Raw genomic sequence first — 27,968 nt, forward strand, 5'->3', positions numbered from 1 at the left:
CTAATTTAGAGTAGACTTGTAAATACCCACAAAGTCAGTAAATGCTTTGTCAGCTCTTCACGGTCACCTGAATAAAAGGCTGCTGAAAGATTAAGTAAGACCAGGTGCACAGTCTCCCCTGTTCATTCCAGCCGAAGATCATCAACCAAGGCCACAAGCTCAGTCTCTATGTTATATCCAAGATGAAAGCCAGGCTGACAAGGTGTGACAGCAGGCAATCCTGGGGCCGGGTCTCATGTCAGCCCACCCAGCTGTCTAAGTAAAGCAGTCCATCCAGACTCGCCTGCCACAACTTACTGGTATAATTAACTGGTGTTCTAAATGAGAGGCTGCCCATTAGAGCTGTGTGACGCTTTGATCCCTAATTCGATTCAGCAGGGATTCGGCCCAATTCGGTGGCCAAATCTCCAAATCCTAATCGAAACAGAGGAACCTTTAATCTCTCCAAATCAAATTGGAACCCTCTGAATCGATTTAGAGAGATTTGGAAAGATTTGGTGATTCAGACAGACACACAGCTTTAAATGTTTTTTCTACATACCTCTAAGTAGCAGGCAGCTCATGAATGCTGCAATGCTGGGGTGAATGGAGTGTCCCACAGAAGCTCAGGGGGTTCCCCAGCATGCTCAGCATCAGACCCAGAAGTCGACCAGAAGCAGTTCCAGTCCACTTCCCGGTCTGCTGGAGAGCATGCAAGGAGGCCCCCGTATCCTCCCGGCTCAGCGGCTGGGGCTTCCTGAGTCTAGGTGGGGGGCACCCAGAGTCCCCCCACGGTCAACTGCCAAGCTGAGGTGCAGAGGGCACCCCGCATGCTCCCTGGTGGACCCAGAAGTGAACTGGAAGTACTTCTGGTCCACTTTCGGGTTTGCCGCTGAGCACGCAGGGGACCTCCCACGCTCCTGTGGGATGCTCTGTCCACCGCACCATCACAGCATTCATGAGTTGTGCCTGGTACCTTGAGGTATGTAGAAAAAACACTTAAAGCTGTTTTTATGTCTGAATCACTGATTCTCCAAACCTTCAGATTTGGATTCAGCCAAATTGAATCGGGGACAGTTATCCAAATCAACTAATCAAATCACAGTCCTCCATTCAGGCTGAATCCAAATCTGAATCAAATATGGCCTGGTTCACACACCTCTACTGCCCATTATAATGCCCCAATACCAGGGGGGGCACTATCCATGGCTCCATACTGCCCTTATACCTGTGCCAATGGCCCATGCCTCTCAGATAGCATCTGAACAATTTTGTACACTTTGACCCAAACTCAGCCTCTCAGCACCTGAGGACTTATTGGGGTCTTCCTCTTGACCCAGTCATACAGCCTCAACACTCCTGAGGACTTACTGCGGTTGTGACTCGCCCCGACTCCCTGGCTGAGCCACCCACTTGGCCTCTGGCCCAATTGTGGCCCCAGGTGTCTGTAGACTTACCTTGGCCTATCTACCCCATGCCTGGGACTTCAACTCGTGCCCTACAACTGGGGCCCTCCAACTATGCCCTCTCCCTAGGGCCTTCACTGTAACCACTGCCATTATTACTTGGGGCCTGGCCCATGTGCTGCCCTTCAGCCCTACTCAACACCTGAATTATGCACAGTCCTTTGGGTCATAAAGACACCCCCTACTCTGTACAGGCTGCCTCTGCTTTCATGCCCTCTCCCTAGGGCTACATAACTGCCCCCTCTCTGGGACCACACAACTCTCCTCTCACACTGGGGCCTCTGGGGTCTTATACCTCTGGGGGGGTCCAGTGGCCACAGCCATGCCTGGCCCCCTCACTCCTCCACTAGTGTCTTACACACACAGCCATGCCTGGCCTACAGTGTTGTGGGGGCTGGGGTTATTGAGGCACCCCTACCCACCTTTCACTGGGGAGGTGAGTGGTCCTGGTATTCGAATGGCATTGCCCTACCACTGGCAGTCCCACCAGGGCTCCCTTCCCCAGCAGGGTGCAGTTTTAGGTTATGCCCAGGACCAGGAGCCTCCAGCCACCCCCTTAACTCCTGCCCTTACCTCCAAGGTGTTGTGAGCAGCAGCTCAGCCGAGTGATGCTTCTCCCTCGGCAGAAGGCAGCAAGCAGCAAACTGCTGTCCCTTCCTGCCTTGTCTAAGTTTGAAGATGGCCACCTATGTCAAGCACCTGATGGCTGCCTGCTCCAACCCTTAAAGTGGCAGGCACCAAAAGTGCCTGGACAAGGGTCCAGGAATCTAAAGACATCCAGATGCACCTGGAGCTGTTGGACAACCACCTATTCAATAACCTTCCCCAACAAAGGGAGTTTGGAGCTGAGGTGATAGCTGTCTATAGGGTCAATGTTAAGTGATGGTTTCTTGAGTAGAGATCAGACAACCACAGACTTAAGAATGTGCAGCAACCCGCGATCTCAAAGGGAAGCATTGACAACTCCCACAGCAACGACCCAAGTATCCCCCCTATGACTTTCATAAGCCAGGATGGGCATGGATCCAGTTGAAAACTGGTTATAACATGAACTACAGCATGTTCAACAATGACCACACAGTTGGTCCAGGGAATACCAATACAGTAGGCACCTGTTACACTGACTTGCCACTAGGTGGTGTGGGAATGGTTAGCATTTTGTTTCCCACTTGCAGAACTGACCTCTTTTAATTAGTAAAAAGGTAGATCATTAGTGAGTTTGTGTATGACTTCCTATTAAAATAGAATCCTATTTTCAAAGTCAGGTCTCAACTGGTGATTTTTTTTAAAGTCTGCTTTTCAAATAATAAAGTGAGTTCACCGCACAAAAAATGTCAAAAAGAAAGCCTCATTACACTGATCCAGAAGGGAGATTTTTAAATGATGAAGTATATAGACTTTAAATCTCATGTCTAGTATCATTTGGCAAATGGAGGAAAAAATATTAATATGATTAAATCTTAGCAGGAAGTCTGCACAGGTAATTTCTATGTCAAATTTTTAGTTGTCCAAATAATGAGCTCTGAAATGTTGAAAAAATGGTGGCTGAACAGTCTTTAATTGCAGTCAAATCTTTCATTAGAGAAGAGTATTTACTGTACTAAGTTAATTTTGCTAATAAATATCTACTTGGATAACAATGGAGAGGGAGAGAACCAGGATTCCAGCTGTATGAGTTTCTCTTAAAAATGGGAAAAGGACATCCCCAAATAAAACAACCCAAGGCTGAGAGCAGCACAATTTAAACAACCAACGGCATTCTGGGTGGCAGAGGCCAGTTTTAAACTGCTTCCCCAGGACTCTACAACTACTGTTATTGTCTAACCATAACCCTCCTCAAAACAGAACATTTTAAATGCTTTGATATCTTTATTTGTAGAGTACAATATTTGAGGTAATCAAGGTTTAGTTACTTGATTTAGCCTCTTTATTCTCTTCAGAAATGTATTTCTTCACCACTTCTCTGTCCTCATATACATACTATTGATACTCCTTCCCCATGATAAATGAAGATATCTTTGGCTTCTGCTCTAAGCAAAAGCCCAAATGTTATGCTTGCATGTTTGTATCTTTCATATAGTTCAGTGGGACACATGCACAGCCCTCTTAGAGCAGAGTTTGCTCCTGTTCCCTCTCTCCCATACATACTTCTATAAGAAACCCAAATTCACAAGTGCTGCTCAAATCCTGACACCAACATGCCACAAATTTGCCAGTACATTCAGACAGACTGTTTGATGATTACTTACCATCTTCTGGTAGCAATAATGAAGCATGCTGAAGCATTCTGGTATGTCTTTGTGCTCCTAAGCACTCTAACTTTTGAAGGTACAGCATGCAGTGCTACCTTCAACAATGAGGACTACTATTATGTTAGGAAGACCCATTTTCCGGCTGCACAGTAAGTTTAAACATGTTGAAGTGATAGCTATGAGAGAAGGATTAGGCTCAGTGACTTTAATTATGCAGAAGGAAAACAATTAAGGATCATCTACAAGACAGACAGAGTAAGGAAGTATTAAAGCACCTAACCTGGCCAGGTGCCTGAAGGTTCCTCTGAAATGTCCTTGAGTAATCACCATTTATACTACCTTAACCGATTATTAATTATTTAAACTATATAGCAATCAGAGCTGCTAAAAGAAATGGTCTAAAGCAAAAGACAACAGTAGCAACAGTAATTATGCAGTGGAATGATTAAACAGCATGCCGCAATAATGATTCTAATCTATTTTATGAGATAGAGTCAAAGCTTCAACAATAAAAAAAAATCAATTAGTGAGCAAGAGAGCTGAAAAAAATCAATTTAAACCAAATTTGAGCAACCAAGTGATAAATCAATCATGGCTAATTCTGGAAGTCATTGCAACTCATATTTTGATGACACTGGTGCCTACATTGGAAATTTAGGAGCAAGTACTTAATATCTAAATGAACCTACCTAGCAACCTATGTGACATTTCAGAATTTTAATGGCTCATTTTCCCCAAAGCGGAACATTTTCAGTAGACATTACAGCACAAAGTCCTATTTTAAGGAGTTTTAAAGACAGAGATTAGACACTAGGCATCTTAGCCCAGGTACAGACATTATACTTTTATCAGTATAAGTGATCAGAAACCAGTCTATATCCGTAACAAAACAGGAGTTTGGCACACAAAACCAATCTACACCTTTAAAAGAACAGACGTTTGCCTCACACAGACTGATTTAAAAATGGTGGACCCTGGCTAAGATTTCCCCACCACCACCACCAAAGGGTGAATGAATGTACGTTCTGTTCATTACAAATCAAACTATGCCACTTAGAGAAAATCGCATAACTTAGATCAATTCCACCTTGAGGTTTTTGAATATCTGTACCTAGCCTTAGTCCATAAAGTACAACTCTACACTGCCTTCGGCTTTTAACTAAATGCTAGGATTCATAGATACTAGGGTCAGAAGGGACCTCAACAGATCATTGAGTCCGACCCCCTGCCCTGGGCAGGAAAGAGCGCTGGGGTCAGATAACCCCAGCCAGATGTCTATCCAGCCTACTCTTAAAGACCCCCAAGGTAGGGGAGAGCACCACCTCCCTTGGAAGCCCATTCCAGATTCTGGCCACCTTCACCGTGAAGTTCTTCCTGATGTCTAACTTAAATCTGCTCTCTGATAGTTTCTGACCTAGTATTTTATACTTCCAACTTAGAGGGTAGAATTTGTATCAGTCAGTTTCCAGTTCGGGCTCTAGCACAAAATGGACACCTGTAGCCTTGACAACTGAAAGGGGTGTGGGGAAGAAAAGAAAAAGAAAAAGCTTTGGGGAAAAACTGTAAAAAAAAAGCCCAGGACTTCTACCACATTAAATGGTGCTTGTTCAACTGAACTTGCACTCATAACCACATACTCAGATGTATAGGCCAGAAGGAACCATAAAGATCTTAGTAGTCTATATCAGGGGTTCTCAAACTTTTTCTTTTTGAGCCCCCCTCCCATGCTATAAAAACTCCATGGCCTGCCTGTGCCACAACTGCCCAACTCCCCGGGCCTGCTCACATGGCCCCAGGTGGGGCAGGTGGGGCTCTGCGGTGGGGAGCTCCAGGCCCCACACACGGGAGCAGCATGGAGCCTCATTTGCCCACTTGCAGCACTGCCTGCAAGAGGCTGTGGGGCCAGGTGGAACAGGCCTGCCCCCGCTTGGGACTTGCCTCAGCCCCTGGGCTCCTCACTGCGCCAGGCCAGGTAGACCCTCTGAAACCTGCTTGCAGCTGCCCGGGGGCTGTGGATCCCAGGTTGAGAACCACTGGTCTATATCACAACCAAATAAATTTTAGCTAGCTACCCATCTCTACACCGAGCCCAATATATTGTGTTTACCTAATGCAGCCATTCTCAACCTCAGTGCCGCAGCACCCTGGGGTGCCTTGAGATCCTTTCAGGGGTGGTGCAGGATGCCAGGCAATGTTAGCACTGTTAAGTGTGCCAAACACATTCCCAAGATAAACCCAAACATTTCAAATAGGGATCCATAGTGTTCAAAACATTCTGACCTGCTGGGGTTTTTCTTGAATTCTTTGCAACAGGGGAACTGCTCTATTATTTTACTCTAGCCAAAACCCAAGGGAAAACTAAGAACTGACATTTTTCAAGAGGTCTTCAAGTCAAAAATGTTTGAGAACTATTGGTCTAAAGAATTACTTGGGTGAATGAAGTCTGTCTTCCAGACCAGGGGTTGGCAAGCTTTTGCAAATGCCAGGAACAGCTTGCAATCCAACCAGTGCCACGGATCACAGTGTTCTTCCAGCCATTCAAGTGACAGTGAGCAAGGGCTGCAGTGAGGAAAAGTAAGGGCTGTAGTTACTGGTCAAAGATGTCATTAGCAGAACAAGAACTGGATCAAACACCTGGGGAGTCAACATGCCCTTAGTAAAACACAGACCAGATTTGGCCTGTGTGCAGTAGGTTGCCAACCCCCGTTCCAGATGATTAGCCAATCTGGACCTGAGAGGAAAAAACATGATTCTAATTGGCATTTGTTTGGCTTCAGTTTCCAGCTGTTTGCTTTTGTTATGCTTTTCTCTGCTAGATTAACCACCATTTTTTCTTAGTATTTTTTTCCAGTAGAAATCTTAGAGCACTTTTCAAGTCACTTTTATCTTTTTTTTGGTAAGTGAGGTAGATATATTTCAGTTCTCAGTATAAAAGCTTTTTCTAGAGCTTTTAAATCACTTTGGTAGCTCTTTTCCACACCCTTTGCATTTTTTTCAAAGCTCCTTTAAAATAAGGATACCAGAGACTAAACAGAGTGCTCTGATATTCTTCTCCCCAATATCATACAGTTCTCTCTTTCTTTTCACTACTCCCATTTATCCAGCCAACAATCACATCAACCCATGTTGTCCTCATAATTACGCTAGGAGCTCATGTCAAAGTGCTCAGCCACTCGTTATTTGCCAAGATAAAGCCCTTTCCCCAGCATAATTGCTACACAGTAGCTGGATGATGTCAGAAAACAGACATTGCAATGTCTTGAGCACAATGGCTGACCTGGCATTTAGCTGTAACTAACATTTTGGCTGAATGGATCCAGCTTAGCAGAGGTGAAAACTTGTCCTAGAGATAAAAAGCTGCAAGGACTGCTAAGCAAGGACCTGAACCACGCAGGCTTCCATCAGAGGAAGAATGTGATTGCCACACATGGGGAAAATGTTTTTGCATTCAATAGTTTTCTTTAGAGTTCATCATTTGTAGTTTATCAAAAATAAGCCTTGATGAATCATTTTACATGACGGTACAGCATGCCTTCTAAAGTCAGTTTTGTAATTAAGCAGTTAAAATTTTCCCTTTAAAAGGATCCATTTTCTAAGACTGTGAGAGGTATGGTAGTGTTGGAGGTACAGTAGTTAGTAGTTCGATGTACTAGGCTGCTCTGCTTCTTTTGGTGCTGTGTCATGCACACAATAAGTACAGATTATCAGCATCACAGCACGGCCTCTGCCTGCTAGTTCAAATTCCAACTCTAGACTGTTTAATTAAGTGGATTTATTTTTGTTACGTGTTGCAACCTAGAAGGAAGCGGCAGGCATTCCCTGTTCATTATTTATCACTATTGATATCTTTGTCATGGGAATCTTAACTTTTGAAGTAGATAGGAATAAGCCAAAGAGAGAAGGGACCAGTTCCTGATGCATCTAGAGAAAGTCATTACTACACAGCCCCAGGGTGACATTGAAAAGCAAATGCTGCAACATCTTGAACACAATCTGACAATCCTTGCTATACTTGTTATGTTGAAAGCTCAAGAGGAAGAGATCAGAAATCTAACTGTGTTCAATTGTGCCCGAAATATTTAGCAACTAACTGATTGATACAGAAATCAATGCACAAGACTAAGAAAGAAATGATCAGTGTAGCACATAAGAAGAAATGTGAACATCAGAGAAACAAGGTTAGAGGTGAAATTTACTTACGAATTTTACAGGCTAGAAAAATACATCACCTAGTATTCCTCTTCCTTCCTCTTTCTTCTCAGCCTAAACTGGTTGTGTGCCCTCTTGTTATGGAGTAAAATATGGAATAAACCAGGCTATATCAATTGTGCCCTGTACCTGCTACCTAAGTGTTAAACCTATCACCAAAAGCAATAAGAGCTAGGCTAGGTAATCATTCCCAACGACTCATCAAGATCTGAAATAAGTAATACAGTCTATTTATACCCTCCTAACCACGTTTTGCACCTAACTCTCATTCCTACATGTTCTGTCCCTTATATCCGAGTAATTAGATTCTCCTGGTGACAGCCTACAATTTTATGAGAGTTATAGAGTTAGGCAAATTTTGTATAGGGCTGTTTTTATTTTTCCCCCAGAAAATAAAACTGCCCAAATTAACATTTGACAACTGTTGACTGTTGACATGGTATTGACAGTGCAATCATTATTCAGCAGAGCTGTCCCTATACTCTTCCTGAAAACCCTTATTTGAGATACTTAAGATACACAGTAAGGGAAAAGATCATTCTGATCCACAATGTGTTGCCAGAAAGTAATATCTTCTTGCAAGAATACATGCCAAAGAGATTGCACTGCATACTATCAACTTACTTCTGAAAACTGGCTCTGCACATTTCAGAGACTGCATTCAAAGTACCTGCTCAAATCAAAGCTTACTTAAACATAGTGCTGTCTCGTTAGAGCTGCCATGTATATCCTGAATGTCTTCCTTAAGTCAAGAAATGGTATACTTACAATTACTTGGTAGTTCTAGCTCTTAGCTCTTTCATGTTTTTTTTTTATTTTATTCTTTAAGTTTTATTTTATTATTTCTTCAACACAACCTTTCCCTTTGTTTTTTGCCCTTTGGCTACTTGGCACAATCACTAGAGGTATCAATTCACTGAAAGATAGGCTATGGTCTCTACTGTATAAACTATTACACATTAAAGGATCCATAACACGGCTGTTGTCTGCTTGCTGGAGACCATGCATGCTTCCAGGAGAAAGCATGTACTTAGACACCATCTCTGGATCAAACTTCCATAGCGATGCCCAACCTTTTTGCCCCATGGGCCGAAATAGTCTGTGGGGTGAATCAGCGGGCCAGATCCAGCCTGTGGGCCATATCACAGCTGCAGCCCCATGCTAGATCAGTCCTCCCATCCCAACCCCAGCCTCATACACACTGGACTGGACCTCACAGCCCCAAATTGGATTGGGCCCCAGTGCCTGCCTGTGCCAGATAGGGCTTTCCTATTCAGAGATCAGGCCTTACCACCACACCCTAAGCCCTGTGCATGCCAGATCAGGTCCTTCCACCCCAGGCCTGGCCCTAGCCCTACGTGTCCCAGCAGGATCCACCCTCACAATCCATGCCCTCACCCTCTCCTCACTCAGAACCTGCACCTCCTCCATGTCCTTGCTCTTCGGGCCTGTGTACCCCACCACTCTCCCTCTCTACAGGTTTGCCCTAGGCACCAACTCGGCTTGTTATAGCACTGCTTGGGGAGCCCCATGAGCTAGATGACATGGCTCCATGGGCTGGGGATTGAGCACCCATGCCCTAGACAGTAAAGGAATTATGACAGCCTAAGTCAAGCGGCAAAAAACCCTAGACCAGTGTAAATAGTTTCTCATCTACTACTAAACAATGGAAACCAGCAACTTCTCTCTCTTTATGTCTTCTCTTATCTGATCTATATTTTGTGATTTGTTTATAAAAGATAAACAAAAATAAAAAACCCACTACAAGTTCTCCAGACACTATGAAAAAATACAAACTGCTGTGTGCCCAAACAATTTTAGTCAGTTGTGGTTTAATACAGCTTGTTTCTCTTTCTCTTTGGTCTCACAGGCCTTGAAGGCCTATAACCACCTTAACCACAACCTGCCCTCCCCTTCCATCTTGTTGGGTCTTCGCCTGTCCCTTCCCAATCAGTTTTTGTGTTATCTTCCCATTGTTCCCTCTGTCTACCTCAAGATCTGATACCCTTCAGCTCAGCTTCTGAAATTTGCTTCGCATGCCTTCTCTCATTGGTTCTTACAATTTGCCAGGTCCTTAATTCCTTGCACTCTTATCTTGTTCAAGACATCAGGAGTTTGAAAAGGTTTACAAGCTTTTGATCATGTCTTCTCCTCCACATTCCATTTTCTAGTGCTCCCCCAAAATTTTTCCTTACCACTTAGTTTTAGCACTTACACTCCAAAAATATGCCCACTTTGATGTAGTGGAGTGGCTTGTCTGTCTCTGTAACCCCAAGAGCTGTGTCAGTGGTAGCACAGCACAGCTACCAGCAGAATCTCCCATGATGAACAGATTGAAGGGCAGAGACCAGACTTAGAGGAGCACCCTGGTCTTTCAGGTTAGGGGTTAGGCATGAGGCCAACAACCTTATCTTGTGAAAAAAGCTAATGTTATAAGACCTGAACTAAAGCCTTGGGCACCTCTTTTAATTAAATAAAAAAGAAAGGGCTATATATTTAAGAAACTTGGGAGGGGGGTACTTTTTCTTTTTTTTTGTCCAAATTTAAAATAAAATAAATGAGTATTACATTTGTAAAACATTAGCATATGAAAATAGAAGCCTAGGGTTTCAGAACTGGCCAAAAAGTTCATAATTTAACATCACTTAAACCAACTGTTACCTATGAAATTGCTTTGCAGGGAACTATATCTAACTTATATAGATATATAAGTAGGATGGAAGTAGTGTAAATGCTCTGAAAGATCTGGATATCATTTCCTTTTTTTCAGTGGCACTCAAGACACATTAAGCTCCCTGTCACAATGAAAAAATGCCTTTGGGTAAAAGCTAACTATCCACCCCTTCAAGAAAAATATATTACCGAACGAGGTGTACATCCTATGTTACAAGAGAAGAGATGCTTCTAAAGGAGTGGAGTATTGCAATAACTTTGGAAAGTCTCATCTACTTGTACTCAGAACTTAAGAAGTAAGGATTGTCAACCAGCAGGCCCTTGATCTTAACAGACCAAGGTAATATTAAGATGTGTATTTTCTCCTCTTTTTTTTTTTTTATATTGTTTTTGCCATCTTCAAGATCAGAAAACAAAGATCTCCTAGGTTGTTAAATCTAGTTGCTTCCAATTGTCTCTGAGAATTGTCATATCCTATACAAAAAGCATTTCCCCAGCAATTACCAGGAAAGAAAAGGCTTTTTGGACCGAACTGTTTTTTGCAGTTTGTTCCTCGTTTTGGCAAACCAGGTGCAACTGGCAAAGCTGACCCCACGGAAGTGCAGAGTTATTTTTGCTTCTCCTTCTCACGTCTTCCCCACCATCACAACTGCTGTCTGCTCTGCCTACCACTACAACTGTTGGTAGTTTCCCAGTCTGGATACAGTAGATTCTACAATTTACAGAAGCAACACTACAATGGCAAATGCTATTCCTGATTATTTTACATGGGTCATTAATTTTCCTTATCAGCTTATCTACTCAGCCTATTTTGCAAGGGCGATGTCAGGTTATTCATTGTAGCCCCACTGTTGCTAATTGGAAGCCCCAAATTAGTAACTGGCATAGGTGAGATAGAGAACTGGGATGAAGGGATGATTTACTCTGCCTTTTAGCTGTGGTGGGGCAGTGCTCCAGCTGCCCCCAGTGCTTGATGCTGACAGCCATGTGTCCTGGTGTTTTATGTTCATATTTGCCCCCAGGGATCCATCTGCAAAGATAATCAATACATTGTGTAGAACACAGCACACAAGAGGTACAGCCAAGGCACCTTTATCCAAGTACTCGCTCTCTGCAAAGCTGGCAAGGTTCCCAACAGCACTGAAGAAGGCAGACACAGCACAACTGCAAGCCGTAGTGTTTTAGTGGCAATGAGGAGCAGTGTCGCACAAACAGCAGACAGCTGCCCTAACGCATCCTGACAAGGCAGCAATGACATGGCTCAACACCTATGCCGAGGACAAATGTCTAACACTTGTATAGTAATCCTAGGGGAGCCCAGTGGAAACCCACACCCCCATGAGAGATACAGATTAGTATACCCAGAGGCTGCTGCTGTTCCCTGTTAATTTACAAAGCAGCTATTTGCCTTTGAGGTGAAGCCCCAAGGTGACCTACACTCCCCCCCACGCACACTGTGTCTGGCAGATAGCAGTCCTCTATAGTGCTTTTAGCTGGAGTTAATGGACGAGAGCCACCCAAGCATTTTCAAAGAGAACTGTAACAGTGCTCATTCCTAACACATAAGTTTAGCCAATGACTGCAGCTGTAATAAATTTTCCTGCTACCCTTGTCTAACCAGAACCCCCACAGCTTAATACTCAAGGATGGTGTCAGCTGCACAGGTAGGGTCCCTGGCATTACAGATGGTCCGTGACATCTTTCTATAGAATGCTTATCCTCAGAGTGAAGCACTAGTGCCACATTAAAGGACATGCATCGATTTGGACAGTGGATGCATTAAGCTTCCTTACAATGGCTAGCACTAAGCAGTCAAATGACTTAGAAAGCCATTAGTCTGCTTTAATAGGAAAATGGCCTAGCTTAACTCAAGGGGAACCATCCAGTTAATCCAACATCAGGCTACTGGTGGGTTCAGCAAGACTAATATCACAGTAGAGCTGACAGTACCTCGGTGCACTAATTCTTGACAGTCTGTCACTGATGTGCGTCTACCACAAATTAAGCATCTCTGCTAAAGAGAAAATTAGTCTTTGGGAAGAAAAAAACATTGGGGGAGCTTCCAAAGAGAGCTGAACGTCTGTTTCAAGCTGAGCTCTTGTGGGTCAGGAAGGTTTTTTCAGCAACATATTGGAATTTTATGTTACTGAATTGCTAAAAGGAGCAAAGAGAATTGACGGAGGAGCAGAGCTCAAGCAGGGCTGGATATCCAAAGTACCTATTGGCCCTCCTTCACTTGGTAAATTTGCTTTCACTCACCCAGGCTTATGGAGCTGTTTACTTGGCAAAGGCTGCCCCTAACCTGTCAGAAGCTGCTCATCTTTGTTGACTAGGGCTTTTATTATCAGGAAACTCTAATACTCAAAGGTCACCTTTGAGTATTTCTTCTCCCGGCAGCCAGCTGCTTATCCATCCCTGCTTCTCCATAACCTTTACTGAGGAAGTTGTGCTTTTCTGAATGAAGCAATCAGCTCTCTCAACAAAGAACCTTAGCCTCAGGCAACTCATTAAGTGTCTTAACCTGCAAATTATCTGTACACAACATGTGAGGATATCAAGTGCTAAGTCTCTCTTTTGGGACCCACTGTAGAGCTGGAAGCTGTACTACCACAACTAGTTTCTACCTAGGTACTTATTCTTGATTGGTTGATGACAGATTATATTTAGGGACTGGTATGGAACTGTGGTCAGCTGCAAAGATCCTTATTCCATGCACATGACCTTGGTTGCTAGACCTCGGTTTTAGGAAAAACATATGTAATTTACAATTCTTTTTTTCACAGAGCAGCTGCTTCTCAATAGCCCATAGGGACCAACTTATCATATTTCTCTTCTCAGGTCTTTTTTTCCCTAGCCAGACAGATTGAGAATAAGTACCTCAACCAAAATTGTTGACCAGAAATAACTTTATCTATAAGCATTTAATGCATTTGATTGTGTAAATCTAACATGTTAATGAGAACATTGTATTGATATTTAATGGTTTTTAATCTTAAATACCAAAGTCTCTCTGTCTCTTTAAAGGACTTGTGGTTAGGACTTGCAAGCATGCGCCTGCCAAATTTTACCTTAAATGTGTTGCTTACCTGAGCCTCACCATAGGTTGGTTTTAGATATCATCTTTACTTCTTGCATTGAACTGGTATAGTTCAGAGTTTGTGTAGTCTGGTTAAGAGTCTGCTTTGTTTTATGTAACATGCAATTTATTCAGTGATGAGGCAACAATATCTTTAAACACCTTACCTAAGTGCTGAGATACCATGATCCTAAGAATCCTTAAAACAAATTTTAAATACATTTTTAGAGGACTAGATGGAAAGTGCTATGTTGTTGAGTGGTGGATGCTGCCAGAGGCTTTCTGTGCTAAATTACTATGAACCAACTCCAGTGCAAATTGCACTGAAATTTATTGCTGCTGGGAGCCTCATTTACACATGCACCAGGAACTGCAGCACATTTCATAGATTTCATAGACATCAGGGCTGGAAGGGCCCTCGGAAGATCATCGAGTCCAGCCCCCCGCCCAAAGGGTAGGAAGTCAGCTGGGGTCATAGGATCCCAGCAAGATCAGCATCCAGTTTCATCTTGAAGGTGTTCAATGAAGGCGCTTGACCCACCTCCGGTGGCAGGCTGTTCCAGACCTTGGGGGCTCGGACAGTAAAGAAGTTCTTCCTTATGTCCAGCCTGAAACGATCTTGAAGTAGTTTGTGACCATTCAACCTCGTCATCCCTTGGGGCGCTCTGGTGAACAAACGTTCCCCCAGATGCTGGTGGTCACCCCTGATAAACTTGTAGGTGGCCATCAGATCACCCCTGAGCCTGCGCTTTTCCAGGCTAAAGAGCCCCAGGGCTCTCAGCCTGTCATTGTAGGGTCTGCTTCCCTGACCTCTGATCATGCGCGTGGCTCTTCTCTGGACTCTCTCAAGCTTCTCCACATCCTTTTTGAATTGTGGAGCCCAAAACTGGACACAGTACTCCAGCTGCGGCCTCACTAAGGCCGAGTACAGGGGGAGAATGACGTCCCGGGATTTGCTTGAGAAGCATCTATGGATGCAAGCCAGCGTTTTGGTTGCTTTACTAGCCGCTGCATCGCATTGCAGGCTCATGTTCATCTTGTGGTCAATGATGACCTCCAAGTCTCTTTCTTCCATAGTGCTAGCCAACATAGCACTGCCGAGCCTATAAGGATGCTGCAGGTTTTTTTTCCCAAGGTGGAGAACCTTGCATTTATCGGCATTGAACACCATCAGATTCTCGTCCGCCCACTTGCTGAGCCTGTCCAGGTCAGCCTGGATAACCTGCCTGTCATTGAGCCAGATTGGAGCAGCCTCAATTGAATGAGGGCCTGGAGATCAGCCTGCCAGCCTGGGGATGCTCTGACCTGGCTCAATGTGCTGTGGAGGGGCTGACTGGGGCATGAGGGTGCTTCAGTGCAGGGTTAGCTGGCAGGCAGCCCCTGAGTTGAAGCAACCTCATGCTCAAGTCAACCCTGTCAGGGTTTACAGTGTACATTGGAATTCACTAAATAAAGCTGCTGCAGGATAGTACTTGTGTTTACAAGTACTAACTTCTGGTGGAGTTAATTAGTTTACTGCAACCTAATACAGCTGCATGTATAGACGCTGAGACTTTACTGTGGAGCTAATAAGGCAACTCTTCAGTATTGTCTCATGTAGATGCTACCATGGGGTATTTTATAGCAATTCCCAAATTCCTAGCAGGCTCTTAGGCACAATCCTCAAATCCTCCACACTAAGACTCAGAACAGTATGAATGGCAATGAAAGCCTTCACAGGAAGTTGCTTTCCCATTCAGGTTTTCTGGTTTTTAGTTACCATTCTATGTTGTACTAAATAAATAAATAAATAAAAAGGTTAGATCATTATTTCTGGTAAGGGGAGTTTTAAGTTACATCTCTTGAGACTAACACACTCCCACATAATAATCTGTACTATTATCATTTGATGAAGTATGTTTCTCTAAATTGAAAGACATTTAAACATTATAAGGCAGCCAGAAATATCCACTCACTCTCAGAACATATATTTTTTAATGGAGCAAGTTCCCTGATCCATATTAAATAGTTTAAAACTCAGCCTTCAACTTAGAATGCATATTTGAACAAGAAGGTTTAAATTGGCCAATAGGGACCTGTTTCCACAGACAGATCCAAGAGATTCCTCCAAGTGCCATGCTGCATTTGGGTGTTGTATAGACAGAGCTTTTAGAAATATTTCTAGAAAGCCATTACAGATTACAGCCATCACCGAGACAGTGGATTTCAGAAGTCATTAGATGACCTAGTAAACCACTGCATTTTTAATCTCATGACAGCATAGACTGTACCCACTAAGGATGGTAATGACAAAACTGAAATACCTTCACTTGTATTACTACCACACTTCAGAAAATCAAGAAGAACCACGCTAACTTCTAAGAAGAACACTAACATTTTCTTGTTTGTAATGACTGGGGTAAGAGCCCAGTGGCCAGGGTCAAGATTAGGGGCCAAAAATCAGGATTAAAGTAAGGTTGGAAGCCAGAAGTAAGACCCACCCACGTCCATGCCTCCCAAGAGCAGACCAGAATCAGAGTTAATTAGGAAGCCAAGAACAGACAGGGGTGAGGAACTAGAGTCAGATATCACAAAGATGAGCCAGTATCAGAAATGAACCAGGATCTAGAGAAGTCTTTCAACAACGGCTTAAGGCTTTTCTGTTGACCAGCCACTGAGCAACTGCAGAAGCTAACTGCAATACTAGGACCACAGCTTGGTCAGCCAATCAACTGGGACAACTGGACCCTGGATGAGGGGGCCCATCTGTAAGGACATGCCCTTCATAAAAATACTCACAGGGCTCTGGCTATTCAGCCTCTTGGTACCACACTGGTTAGGACCATATTTACTTGATTAGAAGAGTAGGATTTTTTCCCCCATTTATCATGGTGGGAAAAAAGCACCTCACCTTACAACTGCATACAGATGGTGGGGGGAGAGGGTGGGAGGAAGGAGGAGCAGGCAGCTGCTATGGCTTTGGCCCCAACCCAGGCCTGGGGTGGACCCGGAGCCGCAGCTGCCACTGGCTCCCCTGCTGCTTCTGCACGCTTCACCACTCCTGAGCTGCAGCCCCATGTCTCCCCCTCTGTGCCTCTTTTCCCCTCTACCACCCTTCTCCTTACCCTTGCTCCATGCTGGCAGGCTGCATTCAATGGGGCCAGGCTGGAGTGCCTCAGGCTGAAGCATGGATGGCGCCTGCCAGTGCAGAGCAAAGGTAAGAGGGGAAGGATGGAGGGGTGGGCAGGGGGAGAGACTTTGGGGGGTGGAGATGGAAAGAAGCAGGGGTGAGCTTCCAAGGCTGCGAAGGGCAGAAGCAACATGGAGGGGAAAAGGAGAGTAAGGGGGATTGGGGCAGCCTGAGGCTATGGGAAGACAGGCACAATAGGTTTAAGTGGGGATGGGAGGTAGGTGGCAGGAGGCAAGCTGCCTACCATTTTCAATGCCTGCCCCACACTGTTCCCTCCACCACCTGCTCCCTACTTCCTGTCCTCACCACCACCCACTGCCTGCCCCATTACTGAACCCCCATGACCCCCATGACCTGCCCTACTGCTCACATGCCTCCCTATTGCTACCCCCACTGTCTGTTCTCCTACCACCTTACCCATTATTGCCTCTCTTATTGCCTCTCTCCCCACTGCCTGCAGTACTGAAGGGGAAAAAGTTAAGATGATCCTCCAATAATTAGACTCCATACATGGAAATTATAATAAATTTTTAAATTTACTATGTATAAAATCTAATTATTGGGGGAGGGGTTGTCTTAAATTCAGGGTCATTTTGAATTTGAGTAAGTGTGGTAGTCCTGACATTATTAAGCCATGACAAGGAGGCAATAGAGATCTAGGTTTTATTTCTGGCTGTGTAATCTTGGGCAAGTGTCTTACAGTCCTGCATTGAAACGCACCCTAGTTGCTTAAGAGTTCAAATCCTTTTTCCACAAGGGACTTAAACAATTTTCGTTTTAAAAATGAATGCCATATTATGTCCCTACCACACAGCTGTTGTGAGAATAAGTACATTTCAGACTGAGGCACTCAGATACTGAAGTAGTGGGGACAAGTAAAGATTTTAAAATAGGAAATAAATAACCCTCATTTATAATGCTGTATTTCTTAGAGGCCATCACACTATTATAACTTGAGAACTCCAGTTCTCAGCAACTCCATTTCTCATCTAATCTAAGACATTACCCGCCTGTGGGGGCCTGGATGTACCTCCTGCTCTTGAGTTACCATCTGAGCCATTTGTTGACAGGTTAGAGTTGTCAGTCTTCCAAATCAGCACTTGCCCCATCTGTTTCCCAAGCACCTGCTCAATGGCATGATGTGCCAGCTCTCTCCTATGCAAGGAAACTGATCTCATTCATTTCACCTTATTAGCACCTGTGTAGGGGAGGGTAAAACTGGAGTTAAACCAAACTTGCCAGGGACCACTTGGGTCTTTAGATCCTGCTACATTTAGCTACTTTTAAAAAAGAACATCTCATTGATAATCATGAAGTGTTCTGAGAGCCTCAACTGAAAGTTTCTATAGAAATGTCAGGTGTAATTTTTACTAAACCAGATTCAATGTGGAGAAGCAATGATGCATAAACCTGAGTTGTGAGGAGCAGTCATTTTGTTGTCACTGGAAAAGAAAATGAATGGTATGTGATCTAATCGGAGTTTTAGCAATTTTGAGAAGGCCTGGTAATGAAGACAGAAATAACTCTACCAAAAAGGGAAAAAAAAATCTGGAGTATAACATAAGCAATAGAAAATTACAAAATGGGGAATTTCAGTAGTAGCCATAACCATCTTTTGTGAAGCATAATATAGCATATGCTATATAAATTGAAAAAAATTATGCTCAACATCAGTGAGTCCAATAAAAAAAATTTAGATAGTAGTTTTTCTTTGTATATCTTCAGACATGTTTTACAGGCGTGGGTAAATCTTCCACTATTTCACAGGGAGAGAACACTGATTAAGAGCATCAGAAAAGCAGGTCAGCAACAGAGTACAGACTTCAGGTCTCAAACCTACCAACCTGGCAAACTCTTCACCTGATATAAGCACCTGCCAAGATACCAATAAATACATACTGTAAAAAAGGGAGTTTGAGATTCTAGCCCCTGTTATGCACCATTAGATTTACTGCTGCTCTTTATAAATGGAATCCCTGGGTCTTTCTTATCTGTGCATCCTTACTGATTGAGACATGCTGAGCACAGACATCAGTGCCGATGCCTCGACCATTTCTTTTTCTCTCAAACCTGAAAAAAATAGGTTTTGAAGCTCCTGATATTGTCATCACAACTTAGGCTGCCTCTGAAAGCCTGCGCCAAGTGCCCAGACACAGCATTTAATTAGTGTTTCAATTATCATTTAAATGTTTGCACACAAAGTTCAATAAAGATCAAGCCACAGAATTTTTGAGACAAGTGGCTGTGTCATCAGTGATTTCCCAAGGGATGGTTTATTTGAAGGTTAGCAATTCAAGCGGAGGGTTCTAAAAAAGCAGTTAATCAGTGTAAATACTTTTGGCTGTAGCCATGGCCCCTGTGAGCAAGTGCCTAGTTCCTTTGATCTTAATGAACTAAGATGTATTTCACGCATCACAGCAGCTGGCTGGTCCTGAGCTGCAGTTACCAAGTGCAGAGAGGTCACATCCTCTAAACAATATTTTTGTATTGGCTACATTGCAATTGTACTGCAGGAAATTAACAAGTGATTCAGCAGAGTAACTTCATTACACCAGATACTCAAACAAAGAAGCGGGGACAATGGAGTTGTAAAGGAAATTTTAAAGGCAAGGTGGTTTAAGTGGAACAGAACCATAAATGTATCAGATCCATTACAAATAGGTACTTGCTGGAATATCTGCCTAGTGAAAGGGACATTTCTACCTGTGATCACCAGAAAGGCTTGGGGTCAAAAAAAAGCCAAGAGTAAAATAGTTTAATCCTATCTTTTTGTGCCTGGGTAGTCAGATCCTCCCTTAAAATATATATAGTGAAAAAATCTACAGGAACTACTGCTTCTGGAAGCTGCATAGATTTTCCTTTAGCTCAGGTAGTAAATTTGGGAGATGAAGGGGTGGGGGCTGGAACTAAAAAGAAGGCATGGAAGCCGCATGCAGTAGTGTTGCTGGGGAGTGGGGCGGGGACTGCTGGAGATGGGGCAGCAGCCCCAGATGCTACATTGAAGGGAGTACAAAAATAGCCACTGCTGCATCTGGTGGGTGGCCATGCCACTGTCACTGCCTGTAGTGCAGCAGCTGGTGTTGCCCAAGGTGTGTGTGGAGCTGCCTTGTTACACCCTTGGCCATATGCGTGAGATTTACATAGCATTTGTGGGACCAGAGCTCCTTGATTCAGTCAAACTCAGGGATGGAACAGGCAGGAGGAAAATGTACTGGAGTCTTTCCAAGATATTTCATCATGTCTTTTTACTTGTGTCATTGGGACATGGAGTTTAAGGCTAGAAAGGACCATTAAATCAGTTAGTCTGGGAGTGTCAAACATACAGCCTGCAGGCCAGACCCAGCCTATAGAGCCACTGTACCTGGCCCACTAGGCTACTGATGGGCCACTGGAAGGTGGAGGGTATGGCTGGAAGGAGTGGCTTGCTGCAAAATCCGGCCCTGGTGGACATGACAATCAGTGGCAGAAGGGTGAATGAGGCCAGACGGAACCCTGTTCCCTTCCAGCTACTTCACCAGTTGACACCACCACAGTCCCAGCTCCTTGGCTGCCAGCCCCACTGCCACCAACATCATATGCCCCATGTCCTGGGCCAGGCCCAGAGTCAGAGCTGTCAGTGCCGTGTCCCCCATGCTGGAGCTGGAGCTGTTGCTATCACGTGCTTCATGTTGGAGCCAGACCCACTGCTCTGGCACAAAATGCATGTCAGGAACTTCAGCTCTGGAATAGGGGGCACAGCCTTCCATGGGAGCTGGGGCCATGGCCATGTTGTGCACTAAGAACTGTAGCAGCTGCTGCTGTCATCATCAGAGCTACCCTATACCCCGGGTTGGATCCAGCCTACAAGGAGCCCTGTGGTCTGGATCTGGCCCAGAGCAGGAAGTGAGTTTGATACTCCTGATGTAGACTAATCTCTTGTGTAGCATATGCCACTAAAGGTTATCCAGATTACCCTGTACTGAACCCATGATCCAAGTTAGATCAAATCATCTCAGTTCTTAAGAGACTAAAATCTTGCATGCCTCAGAAAGAACAGGAGAAGCCAAGACATTAAATCCAAGGGACCCTCTGTGAGCAGAATATTGATTGTGGGACCTATAACCAGGTGATCCTAGCACAGTGATTGTCCTCCATAGTGCAGAAGTCACATTGTCCCAGTCCTTAAGGCTCTCAACTTTGTGACCTGAAGGGAAAAAAAAAATCCTTCTCAAACCTAGATGCAGTGATCATTCAGTTTGTCCTGAAGCATGAGAACCAGGCAGAACCTAGGCATCTAAATGTAGAAGGAATTTTTTTACCCTACAGGATCATGGGTCCATTATCCTCTACATAGCCACTTTCTGATGTTTCAGACAAAGGTAAAACAGCTTCCAGAAGTTTTATCAAAAGGTTTCCAGTAAACACGCTGAAAGCAATGCAAGCAGACCTGTTCTCTCCCTGAGCCATGAAGGATGAGGATGCTTAAAAGAATCTCATTGATTCCAAGAACAGATGCATTGACCACAAAAACACAGCCCGGGAATGGATTTAAACTACATGTTCTAAGAAGACATTTAGTCTCATTTTTAAAACACAGTGTGACTGTAAGCCCGTCACCTCTTCCAGTCATTTGTTCCAATGTTTAATTGCTGTCACTGCTGGGAAAAGGCATTTGATTTTAAAACTGAGTTTTTCTAACTCAGTGTTTCTTAATCTTTTAAGTACCCCCTAACTTCTAAAAATTTGAATAAGTACCCCAACACTCAATTTTCCAGGGGATTTTATATTTATAGATTAATGTGTGCCATATATTGGAAGAAGGGCTGTGTATATAAGGCTGTGATATGACAGATGTCTGATCTGGTGCAGATAGGGTTGTCACCTTTTATAGCAGGGCTGCACAACTCAGGTATACACCTGGGCTAGAGGTGATGTTGGCCAAAGCTAGGAGGGTTGAACCCAGTTGAACAAATTATTACTGGGGAATTAATTTTTTTAATTGAACCACATTTTTTTCCAGGAGGAGGAAGGGGTGAGAGAGAGGGGAAAAGAGGGCAAGAGACACAGAGTGTTGGGGTACCCGCATACCCCCTACCTGTGTCTCATGTACCCCCAGGGGTACGCGTACCACAGGTTGAGAAATTATGTTCTAACTTACAGCTGTTGGATCCTGTAACACTTTTGTCTGCAAGACAAAAATGTCATCCCCCACCACCATGGTTTCCAGATTTAAATACTTATATTGAGTAATCAAGTCACCTCTCCACTCTGTGTTGAAAGCCAAGCATCTCAAAGACTTGTTTTTAAACCTTTTTTATTAGGGCCTTGTTATACACTACTTTTAGGTGTCTCCTGGAGCTCTTAACCCCTGAATTGTTCACACATTAACACTTGAAACTAGACTTAAGCATACTTTAGGCAGCTTAAAGTTATGCTGTTCCAGGGCAGATGTACCTCAGATCTGTGTTACCTAGCTTGGGTTCATTAATGTGTGGCTACTCCAGAGAGATGAGCCAGCCAAGTTACAGTCCTCCAGCATCCAGGTTGCAGTGTACCCTTCCCACCCTGCTGGTGAAAGGACAATCTTTCAACTCCCTGAACTTTACTGTCTGGTGTGGGGTTGTGGTACCAAGCCAAGTCCCACTCTTGCCCCCAGCAAAGCATATGCCAGCTAGCCAGGTTGCAGGGAATGGATGAGTCTGGGAGTGGGGTCTAGGATGGGTCAGGGAAGGGAGAAGGGGAAACAAGGTAGGGGCCAGGTCAGTCCCCATGAGCTGGGGCTCCCTTCCTGGTACAGGGCAAGAAGCTCCCTCAAAAGCATCTTCCCTTACCACTTTCAGTTCCCCAAAAAACATGACAAGCACCCCCCAGACCCCAATCCCAATCCCAGTTTATTAAAATATGAGACTTTCTTGAATTTACTTCCTATTTATTTCTTTTTAAATTCTTTTTTCCCACTTTTTATTTTATCTTTCAGTGGCTAAACTTACTTCATTTCATCATCATTTCCCCACCCACATTTCCTTTCCACCTCCCATTTCATTACCCACCTTCATCCCTGTAGCAGGGCACTAAGGTGCCTGCTACTTGGAGAGCTGGGATAACTCATCAGGTGCCGGTTGCTAAGGCAACTAGAGGGAACTAGTGACCTGCTCCTGCCTAGTCAGCTGACCAAGAAGGGGCAGGGCCTGGCTCCTATATAAATCACAGGCTGGAGGTGAGGAGGCAGTTCCCTGCTGGCAGAAAAAGAGGAAGGAGCTCTGCTTGAGCAAGGAGAGGGAAGAGCCCTGAATGCATCAGCCGTTGGAGACTGGTAAAGGATGGAGCACCCTAGGGGAGGCTGGATTAATGTTATAGCCGGACGGCTGGAGTTTGTGTTGTAGCCCAGGGGCTTGTGTTTCGTTTGCTGTTCATTACCGGTGGTTTGGGTGAGGCTAAGAGGGATGGAGGAGGCCTCATAGGGGACCCGCAGCAGCATGGGATCCCTAGCCCCAGAGAGAGGGGGCCGTGTGAGACTGAACAACGTCAGTTACATCTGCAAGGCTTGGGGCATAGTACAGGGTGGTTGGAGCCACGCATAGCCCATAAGGCTGGGGTGCACAGAACACCCAATAGAGGAACAGGACGAGTGATAACAGGAGAACCGTGGCCAAGAGGATGAAAGGCAGCCTTCCTATAAAATATAGATGACATCAAAGTCGTGGTGGGCGAGAATTTGAGGGTGCTAGTTGGCAGCTTGGCACGGTAAAGGAGACGGCAGGGGAAAGCATGGCAACCCTGATCACTCTCCTGTTACAATCCCATTAACCCTCCACCTTTCATCTTGATGTTCCTGCTTCCCTGCTCCTCCCCACCCAACTCATCTTTCCAATACCCCAACCTAGAGCAAGGATAGAGGCTTGTCCCAGCCCTTTAGTGGCAACTTATAGCTATAGCTCCAAGTTCAGTTCCAGCCTGCCAGCCTCTAGTGGCAAGTCACAGCTGTGCAGGTGGGCGTACTCAGAGAAGGCTTTTAGCCTGAAGTGGGACTGCTCCAAACTCAAGGTAGCACTAACACCAATCAACATTTGAGCAGCTCAAAGTGCAACATGTAATGAATCCAGCCCGTACTTCCACATGGTACTTAACAAATAGACCTTAAAACAGGACAAAAGCCTGGTAGAGGATTTAATGTACACAAAAATAAAATCTCTTCTCTATTTCTTGATATTCCCCTTTTATACATGCAATAATTATATTAGCCCTTCCAGCGACAGCAGTACACTGAAAGATCACAATATAGCAATTTTCTATTACAACTGACAGTACATTTTAGCCCCTAATCTTTATCGGTAGGATCCTAAATTAACTATTCCATTATTTTATCTATGAATATTAGGATAATCAGGCTATAGGTTCCTTGGGTCATCATTTTTGCCCTTCTATATTTCATGTTAATATCACGATCTGCCACGAACACTTAAAACACTTGTTGGTTTCAGGCAGTTATACATAATTAGACTTACTGGCACACTTTGCCCTCAATTTCCATACTCAGATTCATCAGACAGCTACCCAAAAGAATAAGAACCAGTGGCAGTTAAAACAGACAAAGATAGCTAGGAATTTAAAGTGCAGTAAAGGAACTGAACAGAAACAGCTTGACACTGAGCAATAATTATGCAAGAAAAAGTTGCATCTATAGTTGGTATTTCTGTTCGGTGTCCCAATCAAAAGAACAAAAATTTGGATTGAGGTAAATTAAAATGAAAGCTGTGTATTGTCCTTGACAAAAGGCCAAAAAACACCCCCTGGGATGAATGAACTATTTAGTTCTACCTGATACCACGTTTGGTTTCCATTGTAGATTTTTTTAAGCAAGCAATGGAAATAAAGATTAGTGTGAAGCATCATTCTTATAACTACCAATGACACAGAAGAGGAGGGGGGTGTCCCTGTTTTTACCGAATAGTACGTAACACATTAATTGGCAGTTGTAGCATTAATCTGGGATGTACAAGAACATAATTAAAGTACTCCTTCCCATTTGAACTTATGTATTGTGTTTTTTGAATACCTGATCTACCAGGTTCTAGGAAACTTCAGGATGGATTGTTCTCAGTTTTTCTTGGTGACATTACTCCATTTTGCATCAAGGAATGTAAATGTTCTTTGGGTTGTAACATAAGAGCAAGCATTAGAAAGAGAACCAGTGCACACAGAATTAGAGGAAGTAACATTACCGCTATAGTTAGGACCCCCACATGGGTGAGGAGGCACATAGTTTCCACTTCTGGCTCCTGGGAACATTGATGGTGTGGACAGAAGTAACTTTTGAAAAGTCTTCAAGTTAAGCACCAGGAAACTGCAATGACCTGTTGCTTTGCTCTTTTCTCTTCCCTTTCCTCCTCCTCCATAGAGAGGGGAGGTAGAGGAGAGAGGAATGTGGACAGAGCTGAAATGGAGAGGTAGTGGGATCCCAATTCTTCACCCCCAAATTTCTCAAAATTCTCCTTTCTCCCTCTCAGCTGAGCAAAGAAGTAGAAGGGATTGGGGCTGGAGGATCTGGCACTAGTGGTAGCCCTGGGAGTCCACAGGGGTTTGGCATGGGGTAGGTGTAGGAGGCCAGGTAAGCACAGCTTCAGCTTAGCTCTGGCAGCAGCAGGGATAAGCAAGGTCTTGATGGGAAGTGGGGGGGGGGGCTCATTGGAGACCTGGTAATGCCCTGGGATCCACTGCAGGGCCTGGCAGCTGAACAACTCTCAGGTTGTCCCTCCCTGTCCCTGTGTACAAGTAACAAAAAAAGAAATGCTTCAAAGTAGCACCTCACTTAAACACTTCAGCTGCTGTTAGGATGTTTTGAAGACTAAGTATATGTTTGTACAACTGGCCCTTTGAAATGTTCTAACTCTTACTTCTGTCCACACCCTGAATGTCCTACACAGAACTTTAGGGCATTAACATGAGCGTTTGAGAGACACTGAACTCCAAAATGTCATGTAATTGTTTGATCACACAAGTCAAGTAGGTGAACTCTGCAACTCAGTGTAGACTTCATGGGCATAAAACTAAGTCACTTAGTTGTATTTAAAAGTCCCATCTTACATCTAGTTGATATTGTTATTTCATAAAGATGTAGTGAATAAAGCAAGATTCATGGAGCAATGTCTAGAAACTGATCAGCACTGTCTGAAAATTGTGTATATTGTTTTAGAAACAGCTCTTGCATTCTGCCGGTCTTGAATAACTTCTTTGGACTGAAAGAAGGATTAGTCTGAACAAGATAATAAAAGTGTAGACCACCCTAATTCATATAATCCATGTGCCCAGTATATACACAAGCAATTTTCTAAGGGACAAATGGAATGTAAGGGCCTCTCACCAGTGGTCAGAAGGAGCCTGGTCCCTTACTGGTCTGCATGTCCTTAGAAGTTTCCCCTTGGTCACGCTCTTCACTGCCTGAGAGCTTTGGTTGTCACTGGACACTAGAAAAGGAGACAAATATTTTATATCCCCTAGTGCTTGAGCTCAGGTTCCCAGGTATCACTGTCTAATATCTCTCTATATAAAAGAGAGCCTGTGTGCCTATCGGTCTGTCCATAATGCTCTTGGGGGATGCAGCTCCCAGAGGGGCATGGCTCCAGCCAGTGCTGCATCAAGTATGCCAGTCAGGAATGACAGGCAGCTCCAGCAGAGCAGGCCAAGTGGAGTGGACCAAGCAGACATGGAGCAGGGAGGGTGGGAGTGGCATGGGGCTGGATGCAGAGCAGAGTGGGGCAGGGGTGGTGCACAACTGGACGTGGAGTGGCAGCAGCATGTGGCGGTGGGTGGTGGTGGCGACTATGTGCAGGTTCTCCCCCGCCCCCACTCCTGGGAGGCAGTGGCAGCATGGGGTGGTGGGTGGCAGTGCTCCGTTCCTCTTGCCCGCCCTAGTCATTCTTGACAGGCAATTCACTATTAAATAAATATATTTTTAGGATTCTCTGCTTCTTAATGCACACAGACACATTTGAAATGCCATGGTTTGAACATACTACATTAATACACAGAAACTTAACTGAGCAAACAATTAATATTTCTTATTGTAGGCAGATAGAGCTGTGCAGGTAGACAAAAACTGCCATGTTACTGTCAGCAGGAGGAAATCTATGCAGGAAGTGTGAGATAACTAGGGCTGGCTATGAATTCTAGCTCTGCAGTCTGATGCTCTTATTTGAGACAGCAGGAGAAGATTCATCGTCCTTGGAAGTGAAATAAACTACATTTATTTTGGAAGGAGTCAGGGAAAAATACACCAGGGTGCCCAATGCTGACAGGGGATTAAGGTTCCTGCCCATTGGCCCTGCAAAATACCCTTGGCTTTAATAAACAAAAGGATAGAATATACTTTAAAAAAACTCCACAAAAATACAACAAGATGGAGAGAGATAGACAATCCAAATAGCAATGCAGGGATTGTAAATCAAAGAGATCATGTATTAATTCCATTGGAAATTTTAAAATCATATCAAAAGCTCTATACTAGTGGTCTCCAACCTTTTTAATTAGGAGATCAACTTTGGCATTTAAAAGCAACCCAAGATCTAATGTGTGCTACTGCCACCTCCCCTTCCCCAAACCCTCACCCAGCAGGTAAGTCTGTGGGGTGGGAAGGGGGTGCGATTGAGACACAGGGGGAGAACAAATATTTGTGGGTGCACCCCCCAGCAGGTAAGTCTGTAGGGGAAGGGGTGGGGGTAGGGGAAAGGGCAGTGGGGGTGGGGGTAGATCAAGGCCCAAGCCCTAGCCCCACTTCCTCCTTCACCGTTGGGGCCACAATCTGCCCCCCACCAACAGCAGGGAGGGAGGAAGTGAGGCTGGAGCAGGCCCAGAAAGGCCCTGCACAGCCAGGGTGTAGGATGAAGCCATGAGCGGCTCGTCCAGGAGCCATGGGGAGGGGGTTGCACACAGGCTGGGAAGGCATGTGGGGCACGTGCCCCTGGATCTGCACAGCGACTGGGCCAGCTGCAGCTGGGCCTGCACCAGGTGATTCTGGGAGAGCGGGGCTGCACCCAAAAATTTACTGTAGCCCCCCAGAGCCCCCTCACCAAGCACCACCACTGCCACCCGGCCTGAACACAGCGCAGCCCAACTCCCCACCATGAAGTGTGTGGTGCTGCCTTCCCCTTTGCCCTGCCCCCTCCCCC

The sequence above is a fragment of the Alligator sinensis genome, unplaced genomic scaffold (genome assembly GCF_000455745.1).
Source record: "Alligator sinensis unplaced genomic scaffold, ASM45574v1 scaffold359_1, whole genome shotgun sequence".
Taxonomy (NCBI): Eukaryota; Metazoa; Chordata; order Crocodylia; family Alligatoridae; genus Alligator; species Alligator sinensis.